This window comes from Vipera ursinii (genome assembly GCF_947247035.1).
Source record: "Vipera ursinii genome assembly, contig: SUPER_3_unloc_3, whole genome shotgun sequence".
Classification (NCBI taxonomy): domain Eukaryota; kingdom Metazoa; phylum Chordata; class Lepidosauria; order Squamata; family Viperidae; genus Vipera; species Vipera ursinii.
Window position 1 is genome coordinate 35,561 of NW_028148450.1, and position 16,398 is coordinate 51,958.

General features: G+C 41.0%; 1 long non-coding RNA gene across 1 annotated transcript in view; it reads left to right on the forward strand.

Annotated features, from left to right (window-relative positions):
• Positions 1 to 312: 312 nt before the first annotated feature.
• The window catches only part of LOC310639500, a 52,847-nt gene continuing 36,761 nt past the window's right edge, over positions 313 to 16,398 (forward strand). The window contains exon 1 of the long non-coding RNA XR_014492337.1: positions 313 to 342. This is a non-coding gene — a long non-coding RNA (uncharacterized lncRNA). The remainder of the gene's footprint in view (positions 343 to 16,398) is intronic.

Sequence of the window (16,398 nt, forward strand, 5' to 3'; positions counted from 1 at the left end):
TTTCTTGCAGACATTTCATAACCCCCAACTAGGGAACATCATCAGTGCTAGCGGGGAGTGGGAGAGGAGGAGGAGGAGGAGGAGGAGGAGGAGGAGGAGGAGGAGGAGGAGGAGGAGGAGGAAGAAACCAACAACAACTGTGGAGTCCTTGATGCTCTCTGAATTTGGTTGTTTTCTTGCAGATGTTTCATTATTCAAGAAGGTAACATCATCAGTGCTGGAATGGAGTGGGGTTTGTGGAGTGGAGGAATGACAAAAGAGGGAGGAGGAGGAGGAGGAGGAGGAGGAGGAGGAGGAGGAGGAGGAGGAGGAGGAGGAGGAGGAGGAGGAGGAAAAAGCTGGGTTCTTGCAGACACTCCATTACCCAACTACTGTAGGTAATATCATCAGTTCTAAAAGGGAGTGGGTTTTGCATTCTGTAAGGAAACAACTAGGCTCAGAAAGCACCAAGGACCCCACAGTTCAACCCTGAGCTACAAATCTATTGGTAAAACCCATTTGGCTAAAATCTTATCTTAGCTGCTTGTTTGCTGTTTCTTCTAATTCTGTTGCACTTGAGCTGAAACTGGATGATTCTCCAATTCCTGGATGCCAGTGAGCCTCAGAACCAAACAGACCATCTTTTCAACCAAGATTCTGAGCTTATCTGCCATACAACCTCATGCTTTCTTATGCTCTTAGTCACCAAAGCACAGGGGACAAATATGGCCCTGGAATAGTGCTACTTAAGGTACTTCTACCTATTAATTCACCTCTAATTCATCATTTAATCTTCCAAGAATGAAAAACAATTAATTAACTGATGATGTTATGTAGTTGGGTAATGAAATGTCCACGAGGAAATCACTCAGAGAACACCAAGGACTCTACAGTTCAACTCTGTGCTACAAATTCCCTTCCCTTCACCTCCCCTCCCCTCCCCTCTCCTCTCTTCCTTTCCTTTCCTTTCCTTTCCTTTCCTTTCCTTTCCTTTCCTTTCCTTTCCTTTCCTTTCCTTTCCTTTCCTTTCCTTTCCTTTCCTTTCCTTTCCCTTCCCCTCTCCTCTCTGCTCCTTCCTCTTCCTTCCTTTCTTTCTCCTCTCCTCCCCTCCTCCTCTCCTCTTCCTTCCCTCCCCCTCCCCTCTCATTTTCTCTCTCCTCTCCTCTCCTTCCCTTTCCTCTCCCCTTCCCCTTCCCCTCCCCCTCCCCCTCCCCCTCCCCTTCCTTTCCCTTCTCCTCTCTTCTTCCTTTCCCTTCCCTTCCCCTCCCCTCCCCTCTCCCTTCCTCTCCTCTTCCTTTCCCTTCCCCTTCTCCTCCCCTTCCCCTTCGCTCCCCCTTCCTTTCCCTTCTCCTCTCCTCTCCCTTTCCCTTCCCCTCCCCTCCCCTCTTCTCTCCTCTCCTCTCCTCTTCCTTTCCTCTTTCCCTTCCCTTCCCCCTTCCCCTCCCCTCCCCTCCCCTTCCCCTTCCTTTACCTTCTCCTGTCCTCTTCCTTTCCTTTCCCTTCCCTTCCCTTCCCCTTCGCTCCCCCTTCCTTTCTCTTCTCCTCTCCTCTCCCCCTCCCCTCCCCTCCCCTCTCCTCTCCTTCCCTCCTCCTCTCCCAATTAAGACTAAACCAGGATGGAGAGCATAAAGACAAGCAGATCACCCTCAATATAATTACCTGTTAAAAATAGAAGATAATTCACAGAGCAGAAGAGACCTTTGGTGTTCACAGATTTTTCCCCGCTAATGGGAAGCTGACAATAGATCTCAGACATTTTGATTATGAGAGAGTGAGAATATGGATTATTTTTTCTGACACTTGAAACCCGGGATGTGAAGGCTGCTTGCAAATTAGACAGCCAGGTTTAGACTATGTTTCAGTGGAATCAAGATGGAAGCAACTTAAGGCTGGGATATGTGGGATGAGTTTATTGCATGGCAACAACAACAAAATAATGCGTGTTTGGAAATTGGACCAGACCACATATAGACGGAGGAGGTGGGCAAGGCTGAAAGATTTATATTGGTGAGAAGATGGTTTATGGAATCGTAGACATATCAGCTCGCAGAACTCAGGAAGCCCAAATTCAAGCTGGAAAGTTCATCCCTTTGTGAGTCATGTCCAGAGATCATCCTCACCACTCTGGTTGACCATGGCAGATGGTCTCTGGTGCTGTAAGTAATTACAAATAGTCCTCAACTTACAACAGGTTTTTTTAGTGACCATTCAATAAATACAAGACAATTTAATAATAATAATAAGTTGGAAGGGACCTTGGAGGTCATCTAGTTCAACCCCCTGCTAAGGCAGGAAACCCTATACCATTTCAGACAAATGGCTGTCCAGTCTCTTCTTAAAAACTTCCAGTGTTGGAGCATTCACCGCTTCTGGAGGCAGGTTGTTCCACTGGTTAATTGTTCTGACTGTCAGGAAGTTTTCTCCTTAGTTCTAGGTTGCTTCTCTCCTTGACTAGTTTCCATCCGTTGCTTCTTGTCCTGCCTTCAGGCGCTTTGGAGAACAGCTTGACTCCCTCTTCTTTTGGGGCAGCCCCTGAGATATTGGAAGACTGCTATCATTCACCCCTCACCCTTCTCTTCATTAAACTAGACATACCCAATTCCAGCAACCGTTCCCCGATATGTTTTAGCCTCCAGTCCCCCAATCATCTTTGTTGTTCTTCTCTGTACTCTTTCTAGAGTCTCGACATCTTTTTTACATCTTTTTAAATTTAACCCAGTAAAAAAGCCTAATTAAAAAACGTAGTCAGTCCAGGCCCGCTTGTTGGATCAACCAGGTCTTCAGGTCTGGGCCTAGCAAGTGACTATTGTCCCAGCACCAAATTCTGTTCAATTCCAGTAACATCTTTCTTGGATTTATCTCATGCTAGACTATCTACATCAGAGGTCTTCAAACTTGGCCCTTTTATGACTTGTGGACTTCAGCTCTCAGAATTCCTCACCCAGGCATGCTGGCTGAGGACTTCTTGGAGTTGAAGTCCGCAAGTCATAAAAGGGCCAGGTTTGAAGACCCCTGCTCTACATGGTATCAAATCAACCATGCCTTTGAAATACGAAATAGGCCTCAAAGCAGCCATCAACAGGCACGTAGAGATAAATAACATCTACCTACCGTTCCCAAGAGACAATCAAAAACCAAAAAGGAAACGAACAGACCAAAACTTCTCAGCAACAAGCAGCATCCAGATAATGTTTTATAGATGGCATCTGGATGCCAAGAAGTTGTCCAACATGTATCCTAATTTACAGTCTAAATGTTGGAGATGTGGTAGTTTAGAAGCCACCTATTTTCACATGTGGTGGACTTGTAGAAATATGAAAGCTTTTTGGATCAAAATTTGGTGGAACACTCAAAAGATTTTTAAGAGAAAGATAAAGTTTTCCCTGCAATTGTTTTTATTGGGCATTGTGGTAGATTGTGATGTTAAAGAAACTAACTTGATGTTGAACATGATAACAGCAGCACGGTTACTGGTGGGACAATATTGGAAGAAGGATAGTTTGCCCACTGTAGAAGAATGGGTGTTTAAAGTTTCGAATCTTGCAGAAATGTCTAAGATTTCTGCTTATCTGAAGGATCATTCACAGGAAAGATATATTTCAGTTTGGAGGTGATGGATAAATTATATTCAGAACAAATATGGGACTAAAAAGCTCTATTTAGCTTATGAGTAGATTTTAGTGGGATATTGTTATTGGTACTTTGTTTGTAGTTATGTTAAAGGGGAGTTAAAGCACATTATGAATTTGGTTAATTGTATATTATGCATAATTTTTATTTAGAATATGATTATTGTAACTATAATCCTGTATTTAGCTCTGGGAAGTGGGGGGGGAAGTGGGCGGGTTTGGGGTGGGAGGGATTTGGGGATATATTGTAAAATTTTGTTTTTGTAAAACTCTTTAATAATTAAAAAAAGCAGCAAATAATTCCCACTAACACTGACAGGGCAAGCCACTAGTATATAAACAGCAAGCAAACTCCTAGCACCATTGATGTTGCCTGGTTGGGTAATGAAATGTCTGCAGGAAAGCAACCAGGGAGCCTAAATTCTGAATTATCCAGCAACACAAAAATTTCAGAAAACTAGGGCCAACTTAGCTTCTGAACCTAGACAAATAGGAGCAGCCTGCTGACACCTAAAGCCTGTTTTCAAATCCTCACCCTCCAATCATTCTTTAAAGCAATCTAAGCTCTTGTAAGCTGATGGAAGGAGGACAAACAGAGATCGTGATACATATGTTTGAGAATGTTTCTGTGAAAATGGTTGAACGCAAGTATTCTGCCCTAGTATAGAAATCTCATGGAATCTACTTGGTTCTGTCACCATCTTTCTTACAGATTGCCAGATAAGTAATGGGGTGTGTGAAGGAAATGGTATAAGGTTTCCTACCTGAGCAGACGGTTCGACTAGAAGACCTAGAAGAACTGGATATGTCTAGTTTAATGAAGAAGAGGACAAGGGGAGCAGGAGATCTCCGAGAGATCTCGGAGTCCTAGTGGACAATCACTTCAATATGAGCCAGCCGTGTGCTGCAGCTGCCAAAAAAGCCAACACAGTGCTAGGCTGCATTAACAGAGGGAGAGAATCAAGATCAAGTGAAGTACTAATACCACTTTACAATGCTTTGGTAAGGCCACACCTGGAATACTGCATCCAGTTTTGGTCACCACGATGTAAAAAAGATGTTGAGACTCTAGAAAAGGTACAGAGAAGAGCAACAAAGATGATTGGGGGACTGGAGGCTAAAACATATAGGGAACGGTTGCTGGAATTGGGTATGTGTAGTTTAATGAAGAGAAGGGTGAGGGGTGACATGACAGCAGTGTTCCAGTATCTCAGGGGCTGCCCCAAAGAAGAGGGAGTCAAGCTATTCTCCAAAGCACCTGAAGGCAGGACAAGAAGCAACAGATGGAAACTAATCAAGGAGAGAAGCAACCTAGAACTAAGGAGAAACTTCCTGACAGTTAGAACAACTAACCAGTGGAACAACCTGCCTCCAGAAGCTGTGAATGCTCCAACACTGGAAGTTTTTAAGAAGAGACTGGACAGCCATTTGTCTGAAATGGTATAGGGTTTCCTGCCTGAGCAGTGGGTTGGACTAGATGACCTCCAAGGTCCCTTCCAACATTTTATTATTATTATTATTATTATTATTATTATTATTATTATTATTATTATTATTGTTGTTGTTGTTGTTGTTGTTGTTGTTGTTATTATTATTATTATTATTATTATTATTATTATTATTATTATTATTATTATTATTATCTCCAAGGTCCCTTCCAACTCTCTTATTCTCTTCTATCAAGCTAGGGGAATCTGTATAAAGCTACCCAACTGAAGAAGTCACAACCATTGTGGAACACCCATAGGAGTGGCAGAATCTGGGGGAAGAGTTAAAAGAGGCACCAGCGTAGATTCCTTACATAGTCACAAGCAAATTAAGTTGAGAATATTCCTACGAGTAGCAATAAATTAGTTTAATTGGACCTGATTTTTCACGTCTGACAAAAACCTAAGAAGGGATGCTATCTTTTTTTTGCAAAAGGCCATCAAGACTTTTCTTGTACTGTTAAAACAGCTAAAGGAATGAAGAGAACATTTATTTTAAGAAGGTATCAAGGTGTCTGGCAAAATCCTTAGACAATTATCTTGAAATTGGCCAATTAGAGACAGTCTGCTCTAGAGAGTAAGGCTTTCCACTCATTAAAATAGGACTTCCCAAACTTTTTCCTTCATTATCCAAAACAACTTACCAGGAAGTCTTAACTCCCTTCCTTTTACAGTTTTTAAGTTAAAGCCATTGGTGAAAAAATGTTCATAACCTGAGGACTAACTTTATTGTAAAATTTTCATTGTGGGGTCCTCGGTCCTCTCTGACCTTGCTGGTTTTCCTGCCGACGTTTCATTACCCAACTAGGCAATATTATCAGTGTTAGAAGGAAGTGGTATTTGGAAACCCACCACGAAATGGCAGGTGTGGTGAGCTAGAACAGGAAGTTGAAAAATGTCCTAGTTTGGGACATTGCCACACTTATTTATTTGATCTTTTGTTTGTTTGTTTCCACCATTAATATTTCTTGTAAATAACTCAAACGGACAAACTCACAATACTCCTTCTTCCTTCTCATTTCGGGCACAAACCCACAAGAGTGACTGGCCCAAAGTCACCCAGCTGACTTTTAAACCTAAGGTGGATCTAGAACTCACACCATGATTGGCCCAAAGGCACCCAGCCCACTTTCATGCCTAAAGTGAGACTAGAACTCAGCATCACCTAGTTTTTGGCCCAAAATCATGCAGTTGACTTTCATTCCTAAGGCAGGACTAGAACTCACTGTCTCCTGGTGATTGGCCCTAAGTCACCCAGCTGTCTTTCATGCCTGAAGCAGGACTAGAACTCACCATCACCTGGTGATTGGCTCAAAGTCACCCAGTCGGCTTTCATGCCTAAGGCAGGACTAGAACTCAATGTCTCCTGGTGATTGGCCTCAAGTCGCCCAGCCAACTTTCATGCCTAAGGTGAAACTAGAACTCACCATCTCCTATACATAATTTAGCAAGTGTGGTGACTTAACCACTAGGCCAAATTAGCTAACAGGCCACTAATGGAAAACGTCTATCACCTTGTTACTAAATAAATTTACGTTGAGCTGAACCTGAAGGAGACTTGACTTTTTAATAGTAACAGTTGCCAAATTTATCATTCTGGAAACTGACCCGATTCACACCCTGAAATTTTCACCTCACAATTAGCACAATACAATCCGATGACCAAAAACTGAATGTTGCAGTCACGGCCACACATCACTATTAGTTTGAATTTGTGTGTGGGAAGGTAACAGCATTCCCTGCGCCTTTGGCGTCTAGTCATGCCGGCCACATGACCACGGAGACGTCCTCGGACAAGCGCTGGCTCTTCGGCTTTGAAACGGAGATGAGCACCGGCCCCTAGAGTTGGAAACGACTAGCACGCATGTGCGGGGAAACCTTTACCTTTACCTTATAACATCAATACCCAAAGAACTGCGAAATCCCAGTTGTGAGACCTGCCCAAATTTTAACCCGTGTCAAATTTCCATTTTAAGCTTGGGTTCCTGTACATCTGTGGCTTCAGAATTGTTCCAGCCCCAGTATATGCTGATCCACCAGTTTAAGCATATACATAATTTACCAAGTGTTTTCCTCGCTGGTGAACATTAAAATGATGTACCAGTTGATCTCATGGCATACGGAAGGCCCTTCAGAGTGACCTAAAGGGCTGTTTACAACTTGGGGCTGACCTCTGCTCAGAGTCTAAGCAGGGACTCTGTGGCTGATATCTGAGGTGCTTCTGCACTGGCTAAAGGGGCAGAGTGAATGTAGAGCAGGGGTGTCAAACTCAATTTCATTGAGGGCCGCATCAGCATTGCGGTTGCCCTCAGGGGGCCAGGTGGGTGTGGCCTGGGTGGGCGTGGCCTACTGGGTGGGCGAGGCTAAAGTGCGTATGGCCTACTGGATGGGCGTGGCCAGCTGTACATCGTTTGCATCAAGGGTGCCTATGGGGGCCCGGGCAGGAGTGGGACAGATCTGAGGGTCTCTGGCAGGAGGAGGGTCTCTGGGCCAGGGCCAAGGCAGTGGGGGCCATTCCCTCACTCTTTCCAGGATGGCTTCGCGGGCCACATGAAACCACTTGGTGGGCCAGATCTGGCCCCCGGGCCTTGTGTTTGACATGTCTGATGTAGAGTGTATGCATCTCCATACGGTTTTCTGCTCCATTTGGGGGGTAAGGGAAGGAGAAGGGAAGGAAGGCAGGAAGGAAGGCAGGAAGGAAGGAAGGAAGGAAGGAAGGATGGAAGGAAGGAAGGAAAGAGAAAGAAAGAAAGAAAGAAAGAAAGAAAGAAAGAAAGAAAGAAAGAAAGAAAGAAAGAAAGAAAGAAAGGAGGAGGAAGAAAAAGAAAGAAAGAAAGAGAAAGAAAGAAAGAAAGAAAGAAAGAAAGAAAGAAAGAAAGAAAGAAAGAAAGAAAGAAAGAAAGAAAGAAAGAAAGAAAGAAAGGAAGGAAGGAAGGAAGGAAGGAAGGAAGGAGCAAAGGGGGAAGAGGAAAGAAAGGAAGGAAGGAAGTAGAGGATGGAAAAGAGAGAAGGAGGGAGGGAGGGAAAAAGGAAGGAAGGAGAGAAAGGAAGGAAGGAGAGAAAGGGAAGGAAGGAAGGAAGGAGAGAAAGGGAAAGAACAAAGGGAGAGAGGGAGGAGGAAGGGAAGGAAGGAAGGAGAGGAAGGGAAGGAAAAAAGGAGGGAGGGAGGGAGAGAGAAAAGGAAGGAAGGAGAGAAAGGAAGGAAGGAGAGAAAGGGAAGGAAGGAAGAAAGAAAGAAGAGAAAGGGAAGGAACAAAGGGGGAAGGAGGGAGGAGGAAGGAAAGAAAGGAAGAAAGTAGAGGAAGGGAAGGAAAAAGAGGAGGGAGGGAGAAAATGAAGGAAGGAAGGAAGGAAGGAAGGAAAGAAAGAAGGAGAGAAAGGAAAGGAAGAAAGTTAGAGAGGAAAGAAGAAGAGAAGGAAGTAGAGGAAGGGAAGGAACAAACGGAGGGGCAGAGGAGGGAGGGAGGGAGGAAGGAACTAGGGGTAGGAAAGGGAAGACGATAAAAGAAGAAACTGTGTTTTACAACGACTCCCAATTGTGACCTGCTTAAACCTCCGGAGAATCCTTTCCCCTCTCCGCTCTCTTCTTTCTCTCCGTTGTTTCTCTCCCTAAGATGAGAATGGAGAACTGCAAGAAACAACTTATATTCCCCTCCGAGGCCCACCCGCCATGCACTCAACTCCAGCGTTCTGAATCCTGCCAGGCCATATCCTTCCTCCATCTGGGGCTTTCATGCGGGGGAAAAAAAATGTCATCCTTGAGGTTTCTAGTTTTACAGCTTCTGATTCCATTTGCAAATTTCCCAGGGGTATCTAATGGGGTGTCAAGGGAGGAGAGTGGCATGCTGGACCAAGTGGACCATTGGCTCATTGGGGTGGGCAGAGGGAAATCTCCTTTGATATTTAGCTGAGCACGATTTCTCACTTTGTCTCTCCTTCGGCTTGAGAAAGGGGCTGAAGTTGTCTAGCCAGCAGCAGAATAGAACAGAACAGAATAGAATAAACAGATTGTGGAATAGAATAGAATAGAATAGAATAGAATAGAATAGAATAGAATAGAATAGAATAGAATAGAATAGAATAGAATAGAATAGAATAGAATAGAATAGAATAGAATAGAATAGAATAGAATAGAATAGAATAGAATAGAATATAAACAGATTGTAGAATAGAATACAATAGAACAGAATAGAACAGAACAAAATAGAATAAACAGATTTTAGAACAGAACAGAACAGAATAGAATAAACAGATTGTAGAACAGAACAGAATAGAATAAACAGATTGTAGAACAGAACAGAACAGAATACAACAGATTGTAGAATAGAATAGAATAGAATGTAGAATCGAATCGAATCGAATCGAATAGAATAGAATAGAATAGAATAGAATAGAATAGAATAAACAGATTGTAGAACAGAATAGAGCAGAACAGAACAGAATAAAATAAACAGATTGTAGAACAGAATAGAATAGAACAGAACAGAATAGAATAGAATAGAATAGAATAGAATAGAATAGAATAGAATAGAATAGAATAGAATAAACAGATTGTAGAACAGAATAGAGCAGAACAGAACAGAATAAAATAAACAGATTGTAGAACAGAATAGAACAGAACAGAACAGAACAGAACAGAACAGAACAGAACAGAATAGAATAGAATAGAATAGAATAGAATAATGGAGTGGAAGAACAGAACAGAGTAGAATAGAATAGAATAGAATAGAATAGAATAGAATAGAATAGAATAGAATAGAATAGAATAGAATAGAATAGAATAGAATAGAATAGAATAGAATAGAATAGAATAGAATAGAATAGAATAGAAGCTGGAAGGGATCTTGGAGGTCTTCTGGTCCAGGCCCCTACTCAAGCAGGAGAAACTATACATTTCAGACAGGTGAATATCCAGTCTCTTCTTAAAAATCTCCAGCAATGGAGCACCTATGATTTCTGGAGGGAACTTCTGTTCCACTGGTTGATTGTCCTCACTGTCATGACATTTCTCCTTAATTCCAGGTTGCTTCTCTCTTTGATCAGCTTCCAACCATTGTTTCTTGTCCTGTCCTCTGGTGCTTTGGATAATAATTTGACACATACACCCTTCATCTTTGTGGCAGTCTCTCAAGAACTGGTAACATAGAATAGAATAACAGAGTTGGAAGGGACCTTGGAGGTTTTCTAGTGCAGCCCCCTGCTCAGGCAGGAAACCCTATACCACTTCTGACCAATGGCTGTCCAATCACTTCTTAAAAATCCTCCAGTGTTGGAGCACCCACAATGTCTGGTGGCAACTTCTATTCCAGTGATTAATTTTTCTGTCAGGAAATTCCTCCTTAGTTGTAGGTTGCTTCTCTCCTTGATTTGTTTTGTGGCTGACAGGGTTATTAAATGAATCTGGCTTCCCCACTGACTCTCAGAAGATCTCCATAGATGATCTCATAGTCCTGGGACACTCCAACCGTCATAAATATGAAGCAGTTGACAAGCATCTCAGTTTTAACCATATGGCCACAGGGATGATGCCACCGTCTTAAGTGTGAAAAAGGGTCGTGATTCACTTTTTTCCCCATTTCCGTTGTAACCTTGCTCACTAAACGTTCGCTTGTAAATCGAGGAACTGCATATAATAGTTTCAGAATGCAAATATCTGGCGTATCACACGCACGATTATTATAGCTCTCCACTGAGGGGAGAAGGGCTACATTAAGGATTATTTCTTATGTAAGAGGCCTTGAGCTTTAGAAGGCCTCAATATATCCAGGAGACACAGAGTTTGACAAATGTTTGGTACACAATAGAAGGTAAAATGAGGTTTTGGTATAAATTCATCTCCTAGGATTTAGATTGCCAGCTTATATACATTTTGCAAGGCATTAACCATTTTGCTGAAAGAAGCTCGCTTCTGAGGAGGCTAGGAGCCCATCCGTGCTGTCAATCTAGCCCCGGGAACGTGCATTTTTTAAGGCGATTAAATCAGAACATTTCATTCCAAGCAAAAGTCGAAGTGACATCCATTCCAAATTGTGTGTGTGTGTGTGGGGGGGTGTTACGTGTGATGGATGGCATTAGAGTTGGATGTCAGAGAAAGGGGCGGAGAACAGCCGACATAATTCTGGATTCCGTGCTCAATCTGGGATTGCCTTCAGATCTTGGAACATCTGAAGATCTGTTCAAACGTAATCAACATTCGCACAGATGGAAATATGGCTTCTTGTTTGAGTCTGTCAAAGCCAGCTTGTACGTTGGCTGCTTTCTAGCCATGCCTTATGCATGTTAATATACAACTGTGTTTAGACCTGAAATGCCAATAAACTATGAAGTTTTTGTTGTCGTAGAGACCTCATCTTCTTTCTGCAATAGAGCTTCATATTTTTTTAATGGAATGGTATACAACAAGAAAGGCTGAGCACCAAAGAATTGAAGCCTTCGAACTATGGTGCTGGAGAAGACTCCTGCGAGTCCCTTGGACTGCAAGGTGATCAAACCGGTCAGTCCTAGAGGAGATCAACCCTGACTGCTCTTTAGAAGGCCAGATCCTGAAGCTAAAACTCAAATACTTTGGCCACCTAATGAGAAGGAAGGACTCACTGGAGAAGAGCCTCATGCTGGGAAAGGTTGAGGGCAAGAGAAGAAGGGGACGGCAGAGAATGAGGTGGCTGGATGGAGTCACTGAAGCAGGAGGCGTGAGCCTAAATGGACTCCAGAAGATGGTAGAGGACAGGAAGGCCTGGAGGAACGTTGTCCATCGGGTTGCGATGGGTCAGACACGACTTTGCAACTAACAAGAATATACAAGTATGGCTTCTTCAAGATTAATTATGAGGATCATTTCGCTTTCATTCAAACCAAGAGAAGGACATTTGCCCAGAAATTGGCGCTAACAGAATAACAGAGTTGGAAGGGACCTTGGAAGTCTTCTAGTCCAACCCCCTGCTTGGGCAGGAAACTCTAAAGCATTTCAGACAAATGGCTGTCCAGCCTCTTCTTGAAAAATTCTAGTGATGGAGCACCCACAACTTCTGGAGGCAGGCTGATCGAATGGTTTATTGTTTTCACTGTCTGTAAATTTCTCCTTAGTTCTAGGTTGCTTCTCTCCTTGATTAGTTTCCATCCGTTGCTTCTTGTCCTGCCTTCTGGTGCTTTGAAGAATAGGTTGACCCCCCCTCTTCTTTGTTTTCAAGGTCCCTTCCAACTCTATCATTCCGTTATTCTATTGTTCTGGAGGCAAGCACTTCCACTGGTTAATTGTTCTCACCGTCAGGAAATTTCCCCCTAGTTCTAGGTTGCTTCTCTCCTTGATTGGTTTCCATCCGTTGCTTCTTGTCCTGCCTCCAGGGGCTTTGGAGAATAGGTTGACCCCCATCTTCTTTGTGGCAGCCCCTCAAATATTGGAAGACTGCTGTCATGTTCACCCCTAGTCCAAGGTCCCTTCCAACTTTACTATTATGATTATGATTAGTCTAATAGACTAATCATAATCATAATAGTAAAGTTGGAAGGGACCTTGGGGGTCATCTAGTCCAACCTCCTGCTCAGGCAGGAAACCCTCTACCATTTCAGACAAATGGCTGTCCAGTCTCCTCTTAAAAACTTCCAGTGTTGGAGCATTCACCACTTCTGGAGGCAGGTTGTTAATAATAACCATAAAGTTGGAAGGGATCTTGGAGGTCATCTAGTCCAACCCGCTGCTCAGGCAGGAAACCCTCTACCATTTCAGACAAATGGCTGTCCAGTCTCTTCTTAAAAACTTCCAGTGTTGGAGTATTCACCGCTTCTGGAGGCAGGTGGTTCCACTGGTTAATTGTTCTAACTGTCAGGAAGTTTCTCCTTAGTTCTCCTAGGTTGCTTCTCTCCTTGATTGGTTTCCATCTGTTGCTTCTTCTTATCCTGCCTTCAGGGGCTTTGGAGAATAGGTTGACCCCTGTCTTCTTTGCAGCAGCCCATTAGACATTGGAAGACTGCTATTATGTCACCCCTAGTCCTTCTTTTCATTAAACTAGACAATTCTAGCAATCGTTCTTCATATGTCTTAGCCTCCAGTCCCCTAATCATCTTTTCTTTCTCTTTTCTTTTTCCCAGAGTCTCTACATCTTTTTTATAATTCTGGAGGGGATAGTTAGGGTGTGATAAGGTAAAGCTACCATTAGCCCCACACACACACACACAAACCACAAATGATCTACATACTGTTGAAAGAAAAATCTTCTTCAGGGTCCAATCCAAGCCGGGAATAAACAACATGGAGACTGCTTTAGAAAAAAAGGTTGTGGTTTATTGAAGAGCAGAGCCAGACTGAAACATAGCTCTGGGGAAAAACTGACCACGTGTAGCTGGGAGTGGTGGGTTTTTGTACCTTCTGTGGCTCTTGAGGTTGTTTCCTGCTCCTGTTGGAGGCTTTGTATTTCCTGTGTCATGTACTTTGACCTGAGTCTGAGTGTGCCCTCTTGGTATTGGTGGGTTAATCCTATTATGTCCTGTCTTAGAGTTTGGGTGGGGGTATGTAGATTTTAGGGGTCTTTGTCTTCCTAATCTTTTAGCTTCCTGGCCCCCAACCTTCCTGAATGGATTATTCCATCTGCATTTCTAAATGCTGGCCTCTGCCTAGGGCAGGGGTCAGCAACCTGAAACAGTGAAAGAGCCACTCGGAACCGGTTCCCTCACAAAAGGAAAAACTGGGAGCCACAAAAAATGTGTGCACATGCACGTACATGCGCGCATGCGCAGAACAGGGTTTGACTGACGAGTGGAGCCAAGGCAAGATATGCACCTATCCTGCATATTTGAATTGATTGGTTGAACTTTTTTGGTCCTACTTTTTTTTTTTTGGACTGCACATGGCAAAGGACTGGGAGCCGCAGGAGACGGCTGAAAGAGCCGCATGCGGCTCCGGAGCTGCGGGTTGCAGACCTGTGGCCTAGGGGCTGGGCTGATTTCTGGTGGCTGGATTTTGTCTTTTTAAAGATCATCTCCATTATTCCTTTGGGGAAATATATTCTGCCTTTTTAGTATCCCCCCAAATAATTCTTTCTCTGGATTCTTCCCACAGTACATAGCCTGCCGTAAAAATTTATATTCTCATTGCAAAGGCTGTGCATCTCCATTGTAGATGCCTAAATGAAACCAATAACATATATATTATCCACCTTCTTGCATCTGATTTCAGCACCCAGGATAACAGTACAGGTAGTCCTTGATTTACAGCGCTTCGTTTAGCGGCCATTTGAAATTACAACGGCGCAGATCGAAGTGACGTGACCGTGTTTCCCACTTAACGACTGTCACAGCCATCCCTCTGGTCATGTGATCAAAATTCGGACACATGGTCATTGACTCATATTTATGATGGTTGCAATGTCCCGGTGTTGTGTGCCCCCTCCCTCTTTTGCAAACGTCTGACCAGCCAAGTCATTGAGGAAGCCAGATTCACTTAACAATCATATGACCTAACTAAACAACCACAGTGATTCACTTAACAACAGCGGCAGGAAAGGTCGTAAAATGGAGCAAAACTCACTGAACAACTGCCTCGCTTAGCAAGATAAATTTGTGGCTCAGTTGTGGTTGTAAGCTGAAGACCACCTGTAAGAACAGGAACAGAGCACTTAATATGTTTAGAATAGAATAGAATAGAATAGAATAGAATAGAATAGAATAGAATAGAATAGAATAGAATAGAATAGAATAGAATAGAATAGAATAGAAAATATGGAATGGACAATTGGAATAGAATAGAATAGAATAGAATAGAATAGAATAGAATAGAATAGAATAGAATAGAATAGAATAGAATAGAAAATATGGAATGGACAATTGGAATAGAATAGAATAGAATAGAATAGAATAGAATAGAATAGAATAGAATAGAATAGAATAGAATAGAATAGAATAGAATAGAATAGAATAGAATAGAAATGAAATTAAGGAAAATAGAATAGAATAGAATAGAATAGAATAGAATAGAATAGAATAGAATAGAATAGAATAGAATAGAATAGAATAGAATAGAATAGAAATGAAATTAAGGAAAATAGAATAGAATAGAATAGAATAGAATAGAATAGAATAGAATAGAATAGAATAGAATAGAATAGAAATGAAATTAAGGAAAATAGAATAGAATAGAATAGAATAGAATAGAATAGAATAGAATAGAATAGAATAGAATAGAATAGAATAGAATAGAATAGAATAGAATAGAATAGAATAGAATAGAATAGAAATGAAATTAAGGAAAATAGAATAGAATAGAATAGAATAGAATAGAATAGAATAGAATAGAATAGAATAGAATAGAATAGAATAGAATAGAATAGAATAGAATAGAATAGAATAGAATAGAATAGAATAGAAAATATGGAATGGACAATTGGAATAGAATAGAATAGAATAGAATAGAATAGAATAGAATAGAATAGAATAGAATAGAATAGAATAGAATAGAATAGAATAGAATAGAATAGAATAGAAATGAAATTAAGGAAAATAGAATAGAATAGAATAGAATAGAATAGAATAGAATAGAATAGAATAGAATAGAATAGAATAGAATAGAATAGAATAGAATAGAATAGAAATGAAATTAAGGAAAATAGAATAGAATAGAATAGAATAGAATAGAATAGAATAGAATAGAATAGAATAGAATAGAATAGAATAGAATAGAAATGAAATTAAGGAAAATAGAATAGAATAGAATAGAATAGAATAGAATAGAATAGAATAGAATAGAATAGAATAGAATAGAATAGAATAGAATAGAATAGAATAGAATAGAAATGAAATTAAGGAAAATAGAATAGAATAGAATAGAATAGAATAGAATAGAATAGAATAGAATAGAATAGAATAGAATAGAATAGAATAGAATAGAATAGAATAGAAATGAAATTAAGGAAAATAGAATAGAATAGAATAGAATAGAATAGAATAGAATAGAATAGAATAGAATAGAATAGAATAGAATAGAATAGAATAGAATAGAATAGAATAGAATAGAATAGAATAGAATAGAATAGAAATGAAATTAAGGAAAATAGAATAGAATAGAATAGAATAGAATAGAATAGAATAGAATAGAATAGAATAGAATAGAATAGAATAGAATAGAATAGAATAGAAATGAAATTAAGGAAAATAGAATAGAATAGAATAGAATAGAATAGAATAGAATAGAATAGAATAGAATAGAATAGAATAGAATAGAATAGAATAGAAATGAAATTAAGGAAAATAGAATAGAATAGAATAGAATAGAATAGAATAGAATAGAATAGAATAGAATAGAATAGAATAGAATA